Below are 21,308 nucleotides of genomic sequence, written 5' to 3'. Positions count from 1 at the left end.
AACAATAAATTCGTCTATTTATTCTTTTTTGACCAATCAGAATTGTCCATCGCCACATTTGTTTTCGCAAATTCTCATTTCTCTTTGTAACTATTGCCGGATCAAAACCCAGTCAAAATAATAGTTTTCCATTTTTCGAACTTTTGTCGCGCATACTTTTTTCCTTGAATACTTTTATCTGTTCATACTTTCCTACCTAATACTAAAAGTCGTGAATACTTTTTGTTTTCACACTTTTGTTACGGATTCGCTTGGTTTCATTAAAAGATTTGCTCGTGACTTTCGTGATCCTTATGTGCTTAAAATTCTGTATGTTTCATTTGTTAGGTCTATTCTGAAATACGTCAACAGAATAGAATGTGTTCAAAGAAGATTTATGAGATTTTGTTGGGAAACCTACACTATCTCCAAAAAAAAAATCTCAATCGGATAAAATCTCCAGAAAATTTTTGACCCCATGGACAAAATCTCCATGGGGAAAGGGATCCAATGGACAAAATCTCCAATAAATAATTTTTTCTCCCATTTTCTCCAAATCCCCAAAAATTTCCAAATAGCAAAAACAAAAACGTAATAGAATGATAAAAAAACACTGTAAGGCAAAGTAAAATCAGGTCTAAACACGACAATTTTAAAATCATAAAGGTTCCTCTTTTAAAACGGAACACAAAAAATAAATTATGTAAACAACCGTCACATGAACCTTCGTTGTTGGAACTACCATTCGTGTGCCTTAACAATGATTCTAAAATAGTGGAAGGATACAGCAAGTTGAACTAAGCATAATCTTTTGAGGCAAGTTATCACAGCTTACAATTAAATATGAGTAAAAATAGGTCTTTCCAAAATGAAGATGCGCAAGTTGTGTATCAAGCAATCAAATCGCGCGCGCGATTTGATTGCTTGATACACAAATTGCGCATCTGAAATTTTGGGATTTTCGCTCGGAGATTTTTTTTTTTTTTGAGATTTTTTCCTGGGGATTTTGTCTATACCCAGGTCTGTCTTGGGGATTTTGGCTTTGGGGATTTTCTCTTTGGGATTATGGGTTTTGGTCATTCATCACACACCCCGATTTTGTTTACGTTTTCTTCCCTGGTCTAGTAGGATTGATTTGCCACCTTATTCACATAGACTTCAACTAATAAATCTTCCATTTCTTTTAAGTCATCGAGAGTACTTGCAATTCTGTTTTATGGTGGGAATTGTTGGCAGAACAGTTACGGCTTCATCGATTCTGTGTAGATTGAGTTTTAGTGTTAGTCGTTCTAGCTTAAGAAGGCAAATGCCTCTTTGTAATATTTTTAGTAGATCTAACTATGGGGATAATAGTCCTCTAAATATTTTGATAAATATCTTCAATAAAAACTATTTCTTAATTCAATCAATAAATGTTAATGTAAAATCGCAAAATTTTAAGAATATGTTCTTCATTCATTACAATTAAATTTATAAAATAGATTTAAGTATTAATAAGTATATTTAATGTACATAATGTTATAGAATAAGAGATTGCTGCGTTAGTATTTAACGTGTTGAATAAATAATCTAACAAAATCTTACTAAAAAAACAACGATTTTCTGACACAACAACCAAAGATATTTATTTAAATTTTATTTTATTTATAGATCAATGCTTAGTACTTCTTTGAAATGCAGGGTATGTGGGAAATAAAATGCCACACGCGGACCAACAAAAACTACTATGTGAAGGAACACAGAACAATAAACCAAGTATGGAGAGCGAAGAAAGCGATAGAGATTTTGCGGTGCAGAAAGTCGGATCTCGAGTACCGGCGGCGCGGCTCCTGCTAAATTGATGTGTCTCTATACCAACGGAGTTCATATACAACGACGAGTACTAAGCATAGTTTAAAGAAAATAGTCAAAGTGTTCAAATCGGGCCGTTGAAATTATAAAGTGAGAAATTAGAATTTTTTATTAAGTAAAGTATTAAATGAAGAGGGTTATAACTTTGTTTTATTTAAGTATTTTTTAATGGCTGTTCAATCCGAAGAAAGTTTAATAAAAAGATAAAGGATAGAAAGCAAAACTGTGCGTGTGGTGAGTTCTAAAAATTTAGAATTTAAATAAGTTAGAGGTTAACCGTTGAAAATATAGGGTTCAGGTCAACGAGACAGGACGACGACGACGACAGTGTCACCCTTATGAAGAATCAATTCAAAGGGAACAAGAGACGCTAATTTAGGTGCACGAATGGATTTAACGAAGCTCCAAGTGATGAGTACCTAGCTATAAGTTTTCTTATCAGTGGCGTAGATAGGGAGGGGATCAGGGGGATATATCCCCCCCATTGGGATCGATAATTGTGCAGTATAAACAGTCATGAATAAATAAGTTGAAGAGGCGCACTTTGAAAAAAACGCTATGGATTTCGAGTTCTTGATTAGCTTAAAGGTTATAAATATGGTTTACCAACTTTCGTTGCCATTAAGTCGGTGTTTCAAAGAGTGAATTTAGACTTGGTCCAAGCAATGGAGCTCGCTAAAGATTTAAGGGATCAACTAAAAATTAAACGGGCAGAAGACGACTCATTTTCGAAAGTTTTTTGTATATGGGAAAAATTTGCTGAAATCCTTGACATAGGCGTTAAACATAAGAGAATAGTGAAGCGACAAAAGAATCGTTCGAACCCTTCCTTTCAAAGTACAGTAAAGAATATTTTCGTGTTACTGTTTTCAATCTTTTTTTCGATTTCTATGTAATGGGCCTTGGAGAAAAATGTACAAACCATGAAAACACACTAGAAGGGTTTCCGGTTCTTTCTAAGGATTCTTCGTCTTAAATAGACAAAGCAGCTAAAAAATTTAATGAAACTGTTGAGTTTTTCCAAAAACTAGACCACATAAAATAGAACAAAAACAATAAGATTTCCTTATAGTTTTCATCCAAGAAGGAAATATTATTTAAACAATCGGGATTTCCTAATTGTGCCCATGATTATGAAAGTGGACTAAGTCACTTTTTGCATTGTTTGAAGAAAAACTTATATAATAATTTTCTTATAACGATTTAATTATATTTCTTTTATGAAATCATTAGAGGAGCAATAAAGAAGTTTATTTACTGGGATTTCGCTTTCAAATAAACTTTACCCCTTAAATAATAATTATTTTTAGGCTAGATTTGATGCCATTTTTGGGAGTGACTTAGTCCACTTTCATAATTCAGGGCACATTTGTTTTACCGACTTCCAAAAAGGAGGAGTTATTCAATTCGTCTGTACTTTTTTTTTTTTGTTTGTCACCTCATAACTTTGGACCGAGTGAACCAATTTTGATAATTCTTTTTGTAGGTATTGAAAAGCTGGTGCCTGTTCAGTACAAGTAGAAAAACCATAAAACCCAGTTTTGATCCATGGAAGTCGGTTTTGTTTTTTTAATACAAAAATACGATCATGTACGGGATCACCTATTCCAACTTACTATAGAAATATTGGTCACAATATTTGTTCTAGTGCCAAGTTGGAAAAAATATGAAAATTTTACAAAAAATTTTGAAAGATTTTGTACATGAAAATAATAAGAAATCTCTATGGAAAAACCTTATTAATTGTTGATATTAATAAGGTTTCTTCATAAAACAGTTCAATAAGGAAATCTGTTGGTATTTAGGTGGTCCTGGTCATATTTTTCTCTGTGTGAAGAATTAAAAACTCAGAAAAGATATTTGATCAGAAGGAAAAATACTTCCTCTATGAACTCATTGAAAGCGCTCGAAAGCTACACCGAAAAAAGTTGTCCTGGTATTTATATTTTATTATAGATATTAGCAACACTGCTGGTTTCTACGTCAACTACCGAAAGCACTTTCTCCAATTTAAAGAGAATAAAAACAATACAAAGAAGCATTATTAAAACTTAAAAAAAAATTTGCGAACTAGATCTATCCCCCCCCTTAGCAAAAAGCTATCTACGCCACTGTTTCTTATAATAGCCCTGTTCCATTGGAGGTGGTAGTCTACTAATAGTAGATGTTATTGTTAGTCTATGTAGTACTATCATCTACTCATGCTCTTCTTCCCGAGTAGATACGAATTAGATTGAACTCGTTGAAAGTACGTTCCATTGAAAATCGCTAGTAAACTACTAGTAGTACTTTGCCACCTCTCAAAGGAACAGGGCTTATATAATATTTTTCAAAATTTAACCTGAAAGAAAACACCGAATAAGCATCCTATAGAAAAAACCGAAAAAAGCCGAGATCAAACCCCACAGAAAATTTTGAAGCTTTACTCCGAAAATTCGAAAATCAAAAGATAAATTTCGCATCTAAATCATAAAATTTATTTAAAGATTTGGCATCGGGGGCACGAACCCATTCCTATCAAAATCGCCAACCGGATGCCCAGAAAAGGGGCCATCATTATAACAGCAACAGGGCGTTAAATTTAAACTCAGTATTTTTGAGCATTGGCATAATTGTTCTTTTAAATTGTTTTTATTTAATATTTTATTTTGTGAATTTAACTGAAAGTGCTAAGAAAGCAAGGGCGAGGCTGGGCTCGATAAACTAACCCTAAAATCATTGAGTCGATCAGGTACGAAGGGGAGTGGGACACTTCTCTGGCGAATCAGAAATCCGAGAGACGTCGACAGCCCCAGCAGTGCTGCCATTTCGAAATTAAAAAAAACATGATAAGAAACATGATTTCAGTTCAAAAAACATGATTTATAAAAAAAGCAAAATTTGAAAGAAAATGATCGTGACTAGGGAGGAATAAAACAAATTATTTCGAGTTCATTTTAGAAAATACCGTAACATGGGGTTACTTTGCCCCAGCGGGGGTAACTTTGCGCCACTGACGAAAAAAGTTAGTTTCTTGATTCACGCTCAGACATTTTAGATTCTCTATATCGAAGCTACTGTAAAATACACACACACATATATACATCTGCCACGTGTTGCAACGGACCATCTGCCGGCAGTTTTTAAGAAGCAGTTGACCTGTGAATTTGAGGTAGGAAATTCGTGTTTTTTTTTTGTGGTGAAAAATTTGGTGTGTAAAACCAGTTGTGTGATAATTGACAAAGAAAGTACAAATATTCTAGTTATGATATTATTTTGTTATTACTCTGCGCTTGTCATTTGTTTGTTTAATTTATAAATAATAATTATTGCATTTTTTTATGTGACTAAGCAGTTTTTTGTTTGTTTTGGGGTTACTTTGCCCCAGGAGCAATTTATTTTTATAATTAAATGTGTTTTTAATTCTATGTATGTTTTTATTGTTTTTAAAAGTGAACTATTTTTTCGTTTGTTAAATTGTTATTCTTGTTTATTTTAAACTTATTTTGGTTAAATTAATGAAGTTTTCTGTTTTTTTCTTTAAATTCGTATTAATTTATAATCAATTAATGAAATAAAAGAGGCTGTTTTGTTTTTTGTAAAAAAAAGAAGTTGTGTGTGTACCCACAAATTTTTTTATTTACAGATTTGAAGCTTTGATCCAGGGCTATTAAAATACAATACTAACTTTGCTCGAGCTCTTTAAATACAGGCAGTATAGTTAAAAACTTCAGGTGAAGTAAAGTAACCCCGTCCCTTGGACTACTTTGCCCCACTTTTCAACTTAAAAAACGAAATATTTTTACTGTTATTTGAATGTTTTTGTAGAATTAATTCATTATTTCATGTCTTATCAATGAATTAACAATAAAAAAAACAAATAGATACAAAAATGTCTCTACCATTTTTAAGAGGTTTTCTAAAAATAGTGCAAAAAACGGAGCAAAGTAACCTCATGTTACGGTAGTATAAAGTATCAGAGGTATAACTACACAGCGTACTTTTTGCAAAAATTCTTAAAGTGAAAATTATCAAACTCATTTTATGATGGAGAATTCTTAGATCTTGGCTTCAAAACGTTTATAGTTTTTTTTTCTGGAAAAATTACCCTTTTAAGGAAAAAATAATTATTTGCTTTTGCAATTTACCCACTTTTTTTCAAAAGGTGGCTATTGAAATTATAACTTTAATTACAAAAATGGCGGGAATAAAACTTGAAAACATAAATCAGTTTATAATTTGTAGGTACTCATTTTAGGTTAATTTCATATATACATACATCATGTAGGTATTGAATGACTTATTGGGCCCTATCGAGGGGAATTTTGTTTCCCTTGGAATATTTTTTTCCCTCGGAATTTTTTGTGCGATCCTGAATCTCCCTCGGAATTTATTTCCAGGGAGCAAAAATCGTAAGAAATGATGTCTTAATTCCCCTGGAAAATTGATTGCCGATACCAATAAATTCCGAGGGAAACTTTTTATGATCATTTTCGCTCCCATATTTAAAACATGGGAAACATTTCGAGGGAAATTTTTATTCATGATAACCCCCATTAAAAATAACAGTTCATCTAGTGAAAAAGATTGTTGGTTTACAAAAATATTATAAAGATTTTTCTCTTGGATTAAAAAAAAACATGATTTTGGGCACGAAAACATTAAAACATGATTTTAGTTCAAAAAACATGAAAATCATGCTTAATCATGATTTCTGGCAGCCCTGAGCCTTTTATTTTCTTAAATTTATTAAATTTTTGAGTGCCGTCCCATTTAATTAAAGTTTTCTCGTTGTGTCTCTGTTTTTTTTTTTTGTCAGTTGCTCTGTCTTTAATAATTATAATTTTTACACAAATAAAAAAAAATTAACAACAATAGTCACCAACCACTCCACCCAGTTTTAATTTAAATAATAAAACCGCAACAGCAACAAAAACCAAACATCATCAACCGGTTTTAATGATAAAGAAAAAAAAATTAGTTTGTGTCGCGATAAGCAAATTGGCAATGAGCACAGTGAGTAATCCTTTCATTTCCCTTCCCATCTTCTTTCGCATTTAGTTTTTGTATAGCAACTGTGGTATTATGGGAAGAAACTCTTCGTACATATTCACAGTTGTTATCAATCTGACTCGGATAGATTATTGATTGTCTTACTAAATAGCCAACAGGGGCGGATCAGTTCAAAGTGTCACTAAGGCATAACACTAGTGACAATTTGTTTTGTGAAGTTTCAATTGGGATTTAGATAAGGGAATCATTATAGGTAATTGTCCGAATAGGTTTTAGAAAGTTTTGAGTTTTTTAATGGTTTGTAAATTCAGGGTCGATTATGCCAACGTTCGTGAGCTAAGATCCAATTTCTGTGACGTGTATATTTACACTGTACAAAACAGGCCAGCTGTTTTGGCACTGAGTGAAACGCAAATAGGTGAAAATACAGACTGTTCTGAATTTAATCTATTTGGGTATAGCTTGGTGCCATTATTCTTTTCCCACCATGGTCTCGCCGTTTATATTAGAAACGATGTCGCATACCAACTTCAACCACAATACGGTCCATGTACAAACACATATTTTAATTTCATGTGGTTAAATTCACGGTTAATAAGCGCATCATTCATACCTGTTTTATTTATCGGAGCCCCAATCTGGACAGTAATTCAACTTCTAACGAACTTGATGCTCTGTCCGACTCCATTCAGAGGATTTTTACCCTTTATCCTCGCACTGAAATCGTTATTACGGGCGATTTCAATGTACACAATTCTTCGTGGCTTCGCTTTTCTGGCCAGACAACACCCGAAGGAAGGTATGCCGAGATCTTTGCTGAGTTAAACCACCTAACTCAGCTTGTCGACGAGCCGACTCGAATATCGGTCGTTAATGGTCGAGCTGAAAACACTCTAGACTTGTTCCTCACCTCTGACCCTGATAAATACACTGTTAGTGTATTATCGCCTCTAGGCACTTCAGACCATTGTGTCATATCAGCGAATTTCTCGTGTCAAACAAACCCAGTTAAAGAAAAAGCACCCAAAAGAACTGTCTGGCAATACGAGAAAGCCAACTGGGAGGGACTCAACGAATTCTTCAAAAACTTTAACTGGTCGCTATGCTTCCTCGATAGTGACGTTGATTCCAGTGCTGATATGATAACAAATTTAATTTTCTCCGGAATGAGAAATTTTATCCCGAATAGGGTTTTTTTTTTTTTTTTTTTTTTTTTTTTTTTGACGGGAGGAAATCTTCAAAAGACACTTGGCAGTATTCGACACCAAGTAGTGTGGGACTCTTAACCACTAAAACCACCTCTTTATCAGGACCAATCTTGAGAGATCGACATCAGATTTTTCTTTCTTAACTTTGTAAAATCACTTTGGGGGAAGTTTAAACTTTTAATACTTTCCCATGTCTTTTTAGACCATAAGCTCATGAGGCTTGGTTCTTCTTAATCTTCGAACATGGTTTCTTGTATTCAAGACGGACACCATTTCAGAATTGGTATGACTTTGCAGTCTCTGATTATGCGATACAGCGTATTTTTTAACAACTTCTGTAACCGTTTCTATTTGTAAGTCACGATGTAGATCGCTATTTCTTATGTACCAAGGTGCATTAACTATTCCACGAAGGACTTTGTTTTGGAATTTTTGGATGATTTCGATATTTGTTTTCTTTGTACAGCCCCATAATTGGATACCATAGGTCCAAACAGGCTTTAGTACTTGATTATACAGCATTATTTTGTTTTGGGTTGATAAATCAGAGTTGTTACCAAGTAACCAGTACATTTTTCTATATTTCAAGTTTAGTTCTTCTCTTTTCTTTTTGATGTGCTCTTTCCACTTTAGCTTTGCATCCAAAGTCATTCCAAGGTATTTGGTCGTATTGGCGTAAGGTACAGCTTGATTATTAATGAATATTGGAATATTGTTTATCTTTTTATTTGTAAAGTTTATATGTGAAGATTTTGTTTCATTGAGCTTGATACGCCATTTTTCGGTCCAATCTCTGACTGTGTCGACGGCATACTGCAGCTTTACTGCTCCCCTAGAGACACATTTGTCGGGTACCAAAATTGCGGTATCATCTGCAAAAGTAGCCATTATGGTGTGATTCCCAACTGGGATATCCCTTGTGTATAGTAAATACAGGGTAGGACCTAGGACACTTCCTTGTGGTACACCGGCTTCTATTTTCTTCAATTCCGAATATTCTTGATCGTACCTTACTCTAAACAATCGGTCTGAGATGTACGATTTTAATATTTCATAGTACTGTCTGGGAAGATCCCTTTGCAGTTTGTACTCAAGTCCCTCATGCCAAACCTTGTCAAAGGCTTGAGCAACATCTAAGAAAATAGCTGAACAGACTTGTTTTTCTTCTAATGCTTTTTCTATTACATCCGTTATTCTATGAACTTGGTCTATCGTGGAATGTTTATTTCTAAAGCCAAACTGATGATTTGGGATTAACCTTCTTTCTTCTATAATTTTGCTAAGTCTCTTCAGAAGCAGTTTTTCAAAAACTTTTGCCATAATTGGTATAAGCGATATTGGTCTGTAAGACGCCACTTCTGTAGGTGGCTTACCTTGCTTGGGTATGACAATAACTTCAGCAATTTTCCAATGGTGTGGGACATACCGTTTCTTAAGGCATGCATTTATTATATATTGGAGTTTTATGAAGGCTTTCAAAGGCATTTCTTTCATAACCTGAGCAGTAATAAGATCGTAACCTGGTGATTTTTTATTTGATAGTTGATGTAAACACATACTTTTTATTTCTTTTAATCTTACAATTGGTATTTCACTTTCATCTATCTTATCAACAAGCTGTAAGCTATTTTCAGCCGCGTTTGCTGGGTATGGCTTAAAAACATTCGCAAGATGCTCCGCGAAAAGGTTAGCTTTTTCTTTTGGGTTACCGATCCATTTCCCATCTTGAGATTTCAAGGGAGAGTTTAGTAACTGCGGTCTTTTCAGGCGCTTGGCTGCTTTCCATAGCGAAAAATCGGTTGAAGCATCAGTCGTTAAATTCTTTAGGAATGTACTGAGTGAATCGTTTTTGAATTTATAAATTTGTTTTTTAAGATTGTTGCTTATACGGTTAAACGTTGTTTTATCATCTGGAAATCTAGTATTTTGCCATTTTCTTCGAGCTCTTCTTTTCTCTATTATCAACTCTCTTATCTCTAAAGGATATTTTATTTCATTTTGTCTTCTATTAGAAAATGTTGGAGTACTTTCTTCAGCGGCCTGTTGCACATCAGCAATAAATTGTTCCACTTCATGGTCAATTTGCTCGATTGTATCCATGGGAGATCTTAAATTTATAAAACTTAAAAGCCTTTCTCTAAAATCACTCCAGTTTGTTTTCTTATTTACAAGCTTTGGATTACTTTTTTCTATTACTTCCGATTCACTTAGTGTTAGAATCACTGGAGTATGATCTGATGACAAGTCATAATTACCTTCGACACTAATGTGATTTCGTTTGATTCCTTTAGCTACGAAATAGTCAATAAGGTCTGGTATTTTGTTAGTATCGGAAGGCCAGTAAGTAGGCGACCTGGAGGAATAGAATTCGCAATTGTATTTACGGCCTGCTTGGAAAAGTCTTTTGCCTTTTGTTGATATAAGTCTTGAACCCCAATGAGTGTGTTTCGCATTGAAGTCTCCACCAACAAGAAAGTTATGCCCAAGAAGATTTAATAGATCTGTATAGTCATCTTCTGTCGGGGAGCGCCTTGGTGGGCAGTATATAGCTGCTATCTTAAACTCTTTCTTTTTCATACCGATACTAATAGTTGTTACTTGCATATTTTCATTAGTAAGCTTGGTTTCTTCATAATGTTTTAAGCTTTCTTTTATAAGAATCGCCGATCCACCTCTTGCCTTGTCAGCTGGATGTGGAGCGTGGTAACATGAATAGTTTTCTATTACATTATCTAGACTTTGCCCATTGGAGAAGTGAGTTTCGGACACCAAGCAAATATCTATATGTTCTAGATCTAAAAAGATTTTTAATTCGGATAAGTGTTGTAAAAGACCGTTTGCATTCCATGTAGCGATTTTAAGTGTTCTGGCCATCATTGTTTTTTAAGAGCGACTTTTTCGCTTAACTGTTTGATATTCAAATCCTGTTTATCAATTCTTTGAAGAATGAGGTGTAGCATTTCTTTTATGGAAGTCTCTTCATTCTTCCGCACATTTTTTAGAATCTGAGAATAGGCTTTATTTTCATCGCGTTTACTTTGAACAGCTTTTTTAGGCGGTTCATTCTTAGTATTGTTTTCAGCAGTTAAATCGGTATTTACTGTGATTCTGGGTTTGTCTCTAGCAGATGTATTTTTGCTTTTGAACTCTTGGAATTTTTTGGCAACTGGGCAGCCTCTATAGCTTGCCGGGTGATTACCCTGGCAGTTCACACATTTTGCTTTCTGATCTTTGCTCATTGGACAATTTTTAGTTGCATGTTTTCCTTCGCACTTTACACAAGCAAACTCGCGGTTGCAGTATTTTTGGGTATGACCAAAAGCTTGGCAACGTTTGCACTGCGGAACAACTTTAGATTTTCGGAGTGGTTCAATTTTAACAGCTATGCCCAAGATTGATCTTACTTTATAAATCTCCTCGACACTTTGTTTACTGTCAAAAGTTAGCATGAATAAAGGTAGTAACCTCTTACTCGTCTTCGATTCTCCAGAGGAGTTTTTAATTGTCTCATTCTTAAATAGATTGACTGCATCAAGGGCTTGGTAGCCTTTTTGTACAAGATCTACCACTACTTCCTCAGGAGAGCACGAGGAATGAAGACCTCTGGCTACTACTTTTATTGGCCTTGTAGCTTTGTTCTCATATGAGTGCCATTGAATTTGGTGTTTGCTCAATTCTTCAGTGACAGATCTATACTCGTCGGCTTCTTCGACTGTGACTTTCCAGTTGTCTTTGTTGTACGATGTGTATTTGCAAGCTTTTTTAGTACATTTTTCTATTATTTTGTTAAGATCTCCAAAAATTGGAAATCCTGAGATCATAATTGGTGGTGGTGTAATTTTTTTGCTGCCTTTAGCGTGAGAATTTGATTTATCAACAGCTATCACATTATTCGGTTCTTTAGTTTCTGTAAACAATTCTTTATTATTTTCGTTTTTAGAGTTTTTCTGATTTCTTAAACAAATCTCAGGACTCCCGTTTGGTTTACGTTTCTTTGTGATACGCTTATTTTTCTTTTTCTCGGTTTCAAACAAGAGCTCTTCTTCATCAGTTTGATATTCACGCTCAATATATTTTGGACTTAACTGAAGCGTGGACTCTGAATCTTTCTTGTCAAGTAAGGAAACTTTCTCTTCGAGTTTTTTCACTTGCAGCTGAAGACTTTGAACTAGAACTTCAAGTTGTTTTCTTGCTGCTATTTCAATTTGCCATTCTTCAAAGTAGTTCTTTGATTTTGATTGGGTTAAAACAATCAAACCGAAAGAGAATGCATGGTTTGATTCGAGCTGCAAAGAGGTTATCAGGGTTAAAGAGGCAAGCTTTCGATGTAATAAAGCCAATCCCACTGAGGAAAACCGAAAAAAGTTCAAACAAGCTAGAAAGGCCAGCAACGCCCATATTCGACGAAATTTTTGCATGATCAAGAATTAAGGCAAAAAATACTACAATGTCCCAAAGGCAGTAAGAATTTTTGGTCATTTGTAAAAATATTCGCAACACTACCTCGTCGTCGGTTCCAACGCTCGTCTTCAATGACACTCCATTTGTTAGCTATGTTGACAAAGCTAACCTACTTGCTAGGCAGTTCGCTGCCAACTCAACACTCCCTGATAGTGTCATGACTCCGCCAGTACTTGAGCGCGTAAACGGATCCATGGGACAAATCTTCTTTCGCACTCGTACAGCAGCAAGAGTTCTTTAAGATCTTGACATACACAAATCCGCTGGCCCGGATAGTATCCCCCCATCGTTCTGAAGAGGTGTTCTTCCACGCTGGCAAAACCACTGCGTAAGCTTTTTCATCTGTCCTATTCTACTGGTCTCTTCCCGAGTAGATAGAGAACAGCATTTGTCCAGCCTGTCCCTAAAAAAGGCAAATCTTCCTCACCCTCAAACTACCGACCGATCGCACTTACGTCCCTTCTTTACAAGGTCATGGAAACGTTGATTAACTTTCAACTTAAGAAATATCTTGAGGAACGGAAGCTTCTTAATGACCGGCAGTACGGCTTTCGTAGCAACAGGTCCACTGGTGATCTGATAGTTTATCTCACCGAGCAATGGAACAAATCTTTACATCGTTTTGGAGAAAGTAAAATTGTTGCACTTGATATTTCAAAGGCATTTGATAGAGTTTGGCATCAAGCTCTTCTTTCGAAAATGCGTGCTTTTGGCGTCGATGAATCTCTTCTTGGTTGGATTAGAAATTACCTTTCGAACCGTTCAATACAAGTCGTATTGGATTGATTCAAGTCCGAAACCCACAAAATAAATGCTGGTGTGCCACAGGGCTCCGTTCTGTCTCCGACTCTCTTTCTCATTTTTATAAATGATCTCCTGTCTGAAACTTCTAATCCACTCAACTGTTTTGCAGATTATAGTACCCTCAGTTTTTCATATTGGTTTCCTGATTCTGGCCCAAGTTCTTCGGAAGTGGATCTTGAACGGCTAAATATGATAATCTCATTAAATTCTGATCTTAATAGCATTGTCCAATGGGGAATAAGAAATCGCGTAGAATTTAATGCTTCTAAAACTCAAAGCTGCTTACTATCATTACAGCGGAACATGTCTCCCATGCCACTATCCATGAGTGGTACTTGCATCGAGGAAACCGAAAAGCTTTCCATCCTCAGTATGTGCATTACAAACCACCTCCTGTGGAATGAAGACATATTTGACACCACTAAATCCGCTGCGAAATGTTTAGGTTTCCTCCGAAGATGCAAGAAATTTTTCTCCCAGTCTGATCTAGCAATTATTTATAAGGCGTACATTCGTCGTACATTCGTTTATATGCCTGTACCGAATTAGCATTGCCAACATCAAATAATTCATCTTTTGACATTGATCAAATTATTATCAAGGTATCATTAAATTGTAAAAAAGATATTTTTCTAATAGTAAGTTGTATTCCGCCAAAGAGCCATATAGATTTGTATAAAGAACATATAAATAACTGTATTTATTATGTTTCTAAGCTTAATAATAATCAGCATGTAATTTTAGTAGGTGATTTTAACTTGCCGAATTTAAATTGGGTATTTGACTCTGATGAAGGTTTTCTAGTTCCTTTTAATGTAAATAATGAGTGTGATTCTTTATTTATTGATTCGCTTTTAACTGTTAATTTGATTCAAATGAACAATTGTAAAAATAGTTTAAATAGAACACTCGATTTATTGTTTGCAGATAAAGACTTAAATTTGTTCGTAAATAATTCTATTTTTCCAATATTTCCAAACACTTTACATCACATTGCTTTGATTTTTGAATTTAAAATACTAAACTTTTTCAAACCAAAAATGCCTTTTCAATATAGATATAATTTCTCTAAAGCTAATTTCAGTAACATTGCGAGTTATATAAATAATAATCTAGCACTGCCTTCAACTTTTATTCAATCTTGTGAATTATCAAATTTTTACAACAATTTTCTTAGTTCTCTTAAGACGGCTATCGATCTATTCGTTCCTTAAACTAAATTGAAAAATGCTTCTAAGCCTCCTTGGTATAACGGTCGATTAATTAATTTAAATAATAAAAAGAATAAAGCATACAAATGTTTACGAAAGTGTTCTTCTGATGCCAATTTGCGCAGTATTTATGATGAATTAGAAAAGAATTTCAATGTTCTAAATAAATTTTTATATAAAAACTATATTTACTCTATGGAATCCAAGTTAAGAGTCAATAGTAAATGTTTTTGGAGTTTCATTAAAAATAAAAAAAAAAAATAAAATGGATTCCCTAAAAGTATGCAATATTTAGGTTCGACTTTAACAAGTCTACCATCAATTTGCGATGCCTTTGCTAAGTTTTTTAAGTCAAATTATATCGATTCTAGTAATGTCACAAACACCTCTTTCTGCCAGTCCCTAAATAGTCTAAACATAGGTAATTTAAGTGTTACCATATCGGATGTGGAATTAGCTCTATGTGGTCTAACTGAAGACATTAATTCTGGTCCGGATGAAATTCCACCTATTGTTTTGAAAAAATGTTCCGTCGCTCTATCTAGAGTTTTGTGTTTTGTCTTTAAAGTATGGTGTATTTTTGCCAGAATGGAAAACGTCCTTCGTTACTCCTATTCACAAATGTGGTCCAAAACAGGAAATCACAAACTACAGACCCATAAGTAAATTGTCCTCAATTCCTAAATTATTTGAGAAAATTGTTTGCGATAAATTGAATTTTATATTGAAAGAAACCATATCCCCTTACCAACACGGCTTTGTATCCGGTAGATCAACTTCCACTAACCTAACCATTTTCACGAATTGTATTCTCAATTCATTAGAAAAGGGTTACCAAGTGGACGTTATCTACACCGATTTTGCAAAGGCGTTTGATAGGGTGCATCATAAAATTTTATTACAAAAATTAGAGAACATAGGTTTTCATTCCAACATGCTACAATGGCTGACAGCTTATCTTACAGGACGCAGCCAGATGGTTTCAATTGATTCGATTATCTCTCATCCCTTTTCTGTAACTTCCGGCGTTCCACAAGGGAGTCATTTAGGTCCAATGCTGTTCCTTATTTTTATAAATGACCTTCCTGATGTCCTTACTAACTCAACGTGTCTTATGTTTGCGGACGATTTAAAATTTTTTAAACGTGTAAAAAATTTAACAGACTGTGCGCTTCTCCAAAATGATGTTAAAAATCTTATCAACTGGTGCAATATAAACCAATTAGCCCTAAACATATCCAAATGTCAATGTTTTTCGTTTACTCGTCGTTTGTTACCTATCGTTTACGATTACAATATGCATAATCATGTCCTTGAAAGAGCTTCTATTAAAAAAGACCTTGGAGTAATTTTTGATTACAAGCTAAACTTTGTACATCACACAAAATTCATGGTGAACAAAGCCAACTCTATGTTGGGTTTTATTTTTCGTAATTCGTTTGGTCTTAGGGACCCATACACTCTAAAAGCCCTTTATGTTTCGGTCCTGGAATATTGCTGCGTAGTGTGGAATCCTCATTACAATGTTCATATTACAAGAATAGAAAATGTCCAAAAAAAATTTACAAGATTTGTAGTACACAAACTAGGCTGGAACATTGAAATGCCTTCGTATAACGTTAGATGTCAGCTTATTGGTATACAGGCATTAGAAAACCGCCGTAAGATGTTTGCTATAAATTTTGTCAGTGATATTTTATCATATCATATTGATTGTCCTTATTTGTTATCGCTGATAGATCTTTACGCTCCTTCTAGAGAACTAAGAATTCGAACCTTATTCCGCGAAAACGTTCATAGAGTAAATTATGCGTTTAATGAACCTATGACTCGCAGTGTTAGGGAGATTAATAATGTGTCAAATAATATAGATTTTAATTTCCATTTGAGTAGAAACTCATTCAAAAATATGTTAAATTTGTATTTTTTAACTAATTAAATAATGTAAATATATAATTTTATTTTTTTGTGTGGCTTTAATTTTATAATGATTCTATGTATAATTTTAAAAATTTCGTTAGTCTATTTGAGATTGTAAACTCTAATTGATATTAAATAAATAAATAAAAAAAAAGCTTGAATATAACTCCCACATCTCGAGCACCGTCGTAACGTCTCATGTCTCACGTTGTTCTATCGTTATTTTTATAAGCAGTGCTCCGATGAAATAGCTAGTTGCATTCCTCCCCTGAAACAATTCAACCGTAATACTCGTGCTTCAAGGAATGCTCATCAGTTTACTCTCAAGATATCAGTCCAACTTCGGACGTACCGTCAAATACAGAGATTCTTTCTTCAGCCGCACTACACGGATGTGGAATGCGTTACCCGCCTATGTTTTCCCATCCCATTTCAAAACTCAGAACTTCAAAACTAATGTTCATCGGTATCTCCTTTCAAACCCCTCCCTATTTTCCTAATGCTCGTACCGTGTTCACCATATTAAGGGTACATTAATCCCTTTAGTGCGCGCTTATTATAAAAAAAAAAAAATCTCAAATTTCAAATTTCATTTATTTTTGTTTATCTTGTCTAATACATGTATTTTTGTTGCAATTTTATCTTTTTTTTATACATTTAATTTTTTCTGTTGGCCTTTGGTATAAACTTGAAATGGAGTTTTACGAATGCAAGTTCTACAGTATTAGTTTTTATAATAAAGTTTCTTGTGTTTAATAAAATTTCAATATTGTGAGGCACGCCACATTCTGATTTTTTATAGAACCAAAAGGTTCTAAAATGAGTTACTAACTTTTAAATTGTTCAGGAGGAGTGGAGGGGCCGGCTAAGTATGTCCAAGGGGATCGGATCATAATAGGCCAAACCGATTCCAGGTGTGGTGAGGGAATGGCCAGTGCCACAACAGCTGCAGACACCCTTAGTGCCTGTTACGGCCACCTAGAAAAGAAATGTCGAAAAAAAGGATAGTATAGGCCTGACCACCTGGACAGGGCTCAGGAACATCCTTGCAAAGATTGTGAGGAATAGAGATTGCAAAGATGTTCCTGAGTGCTATACAGGTGGGTTACTTACCTGTAGGAAGGCACTCCGGTGCGTGGTCAGGGCATCATTGTCGGGTCGTGTAGGCATCGTTGAAGGGTTCGTGTAGGAACATAAAAGTTCCTGAATGTTAGAGGGACTTAATGACGCGAAACTACGAGTTAATTTAAGGAAAAACGCGAAAGAAACTCCGAAAAACCAAAACCGCGTGGGGGAAACTTGACCGAGTAGGATGAAATAAATGAAGAATCTGAGGAATTTGACAGGTATGAACAGCTGGGTTAGAGTTTCGCTGATAAATAACTCTTCTCCAACTGTATAGAATTGGGTTCGGGTATTTGGTAGAAGTAGAAATGCCTGAAAGTAGGCTTCAATATTTAGTCGTTTGTATTTGAATTTTAATTTCAAATACAAACACTATGAAACTTGACCTGCAATACCGTCATCGAACGGGCATAGTTGCGGTCGTCGTCGGCTCGAAGTAAAGACAATGCAGTGAAAATGATTATTCGATATTCAGTCGTGCAAGCTACTAGACCACAGCATCAATCGAAAAGTTCTATTGTTATAAAGGAAAATTTAAGTATAATAAGAGTGCTAAGTTAGTATATAGTGAGATAAATATTTAAATTCAAAGAAAGAAGTGAATATTGATTAAAGTTATTTAATTTAGAATAGTGCTGAACGATAGTTACATAAGTTGATTAATGATAAGAGTTGATGCAAGGCCAAGGAAAAATAAATACTAATTTCTGAGACTAAGGGTGAGTTATAATTTTGAAAAGTGATTAGAATGTAGAAATAAAATGAAGTTTTGTGTTGTCAGGGTGAATTGGCGGTTTCCGACGAATTATAAGGTCGGGACCGCCCAGCTTTAAAATTAACAAAACCTTGATAGTGAGGTGAAGCGGTGCCCAGAACGGTTCTTACAACCGATATAGAACCGCCATATCTATATATACTACTGGTGAATAAAGGAGCAACAGATCTTTAATCCAAAGAGCATACGCCGCTAGAAAGTGCTGCCAATCGTCTACTGGAAAGCCTGTAGATACCCCAGGCTAAACAAGTAAAAGTTATCCCTAGCAAATTCTTAAGTTTTGAACCCAACAACCACTGCACTGGGTATCCTGCAATACAAGCGTTCACCCCTAGTGAGGAGAAATATAAAATACAAGCGAGGCTTCTCACTGCGACTAGCGTAAGTTGCCGGAATACATACCTGAAATCCTTGGCCAATTATAGTCCTGGAGGACAATAATAGATTACAAGACTTACCTGCAATAATTTGGCGTGATATTATTTTTTTTTATTATATTTACCTCGGCATACGCCGCACTGTTGTCCAAAATGACTTATCTCGTTGCAAAAATCATAACTTTTGAACGGATTGAGTTAGCGGTACAATTTTTTTTTTTATTTGAAGGAAATTTCTAGGGCTGTTATACCAATGAATTTCAATAAAATTATTTCACAGGGTGTTTCGGAATCATCGGCCAAAAACAGATTTTCTTAAAAAACGGAATTTACAGAAAAAACAATTGAAGTTAAACTTTAAAAATTGTCTTTAATTTTGGAAATTTTGGTAAAAACAAAATGATGACCCCCTAAGTGTTTATAGGGTGTTCTAAAATAAAATTCATCACAACAGTGGATGCTAAAATTTGGCAAAGAATTTTTTTTTTTTTGCTTTAATCGGTTAATAATAATGGTTTATACATTTTTAAGTGACATATTTTATGTGAAACAGTAAAGGGAAAAAATAAACGGACCAAAAAATTTAAAAAAAAATCAAGTATAATTGAAAACATATGTATAGGTATAAATGTATAAAATAAAAATATATACATAAAATATCTTAAACAATAATTATAAATTTTCAGTAAAAAGTTCACTGCCATCATCATCACTTTTAATATTTAATAGACTAATCAGCTCTGGACAGTAGCTTTTTTTAAGCTCTTTGTGGGATCTGGCGTGTCTTAAAGATGAAACAAGTGGATCTGATGATATGAATAGCATATTAAATAAATCTTCATTTTGTCGTTTCCTTGAAACCTTGCAAGTATTAGAGTATCGATATCGCTTGTAATCTTTATTCCTTGCTTCCTGTGCTTCCTCTGAAAGTTCCCCTATTGGTAGAACTTGATGGCTAATTAGTTCTCCACCGTGGTCCAGAATCTTGTGAAGTGTTGGGGTCAAGATTTTGTGACTATATTTGGATTTTAAAAGATCCGAAGTGCTTTTTGTATACTCGTTAAATTTATCTATATTTATAGATTCCATAGATGATAGTGCATTCAAAATCACTTGCAGTTTCTTCAAAAGTTCTTCGTCTACACGGGTTATAGCTGATGTAACTCCTGGATTTTCGAAAAATCTTCTTGAAGTGTTTCCATCATTTGTATTACCGAATCCTTGTTTTGGGGTATCAATAATTAACCCAAGCTGCTCCCTAAATTCCTTTTGTATCTCCAGTTTTCTTCTTTTTTCGGCTTCCTTCTTGTCGGTGGCCTCGTTTTCTTGGTTAAGTCCATATGCTAGTTTAAGTACAAAGTCCATGCATCTTATTCTAGCGTGTAAAGGCGAAATTCCAAACTCGTAGTTTCTTTCATCTGCTTCAGCTAAATCGTCTGCTTCTTTTTGAAAATTTTTTTGGGTTCTTTTGCAGATTGGACATGATAGTGTAGATTTCGTGCTTGTTAGTTCATTCAAAACTTTTCCATCTATCATAGTCAGAAAGAATTCATGTCGAACCATCACATTTTTTTCTTCATTAAGTGTGATTACAGTTGGTGCTAGATTTTTAATTTGGTTCCTTATATTGCTGACAGTTGTCTGAATAATATCGCTGGACTCCTTGGCGTATTTAAACATTATCGGTCTGCAAAAGTGAACAGATGACGGCCTTGGATTCTTCCAATGTTCGTTTAAATCACCTTTTAGACGAAGTGGAACTAGTGATGCCATAAACATGTTCGCGTCAGATACTACATCACCATCTTCTGAAACTATTCTTTGTTTGTATGCACTTTGCCCAGAAGATCCATCGCATCCCCATTTACTTAACAAATTTAATTGTGTTGGTAGTATTTGTAGTTCCCTGTTGTCTAGGCTGTTTATTATCCTCTTTGCTGTATGGTCCACCAAATCTTGAAGATTCACTTCAACAGAAGTTTCTGTTATTATAAGGTTTGATGGAGTGGCCTCTATCTTAGCTTCCATTAACACATTATAACTTGGAAATACGTCAACGTTATGGCTTCGCAATGATTTTCTCATCAATTTGTATTTTTCCTTAGAAAGTCCCATATCCAAGAACAAGGCAAGTGCAGTCAGACCATCATATTTTATTGGATCCCTTTGAGGTGTAGGAATACTCGCTTTAATCCGCTGCACTCTTAAAGGGCTAGCACTCAGAACTGCTTTTGTGATGTCCGCTTTTGCCTTATTACTATCCTTGTTATATTTCATACTTAGATCTATTGACACATTTTCCGTCGAAATATTGCTCGTAGTTTCGAGTAGTTTCCTCCTTTTGGTGTATTCCGAACATGCCTGTAAGGATTTCGAAGGCCTTCCTCTTGATGTACTTGGCACGGGACTGTCTTCAATTTCATCCTCTTGTATAGTAAATGTTCTGTTCAAAAATTCTTCATTTTTAGTGAGAAATCTTTCATTGTGTCTACTACTTTGTATCCATTTTTGCTTAAATATCGCATATAACTTTTGAAGTTTCTTTTTAGTTTCTTCATTAACACTAATTTCTGAGTATTGATTCTGAAACAATTGCACAAATTCT

General features: G+C 34.6%; 1 long non-coding RNA gene across 1 annotated transcript; it reads left to right on the top strand.

The window, feature by feature from the left end:
* The first annotated feature begins 18,028 nt into the window (after positions 1-18,028).
* Positions 18,029-18,435, top strand: LOC129905993 (uncharacterized). Its single transcript, XR_008770695.1, has 3 exons — positions 18,029-18,118; positions 18,180-18,270; positions 18,333-18,435. It is a non-coding gene; the product is annotated as an uncharacterized LOC129905993 (long non-coding RNA).
* The last annotated feature ends 2,873 nt before the right edge of the window (positions 18,436-21,308 follow it).

This window comes from Episyrphus balteatus, chromosome 1 (assembly GCF_945859705.1).
Source record: "Episyrphus balteatus chromosome 1, idEpiBalt1.1, whole genome shotgun sequence".
Lineage (NCBI taxonomy): Eukaryota > Metazoa > Arthropoda > Insecta > Diptera > Syrphidae > Episyrphus > Episyrphus balteatus.
This window is presented reverse-complemented; position numbering and strand designations above follow the sequence as displayed.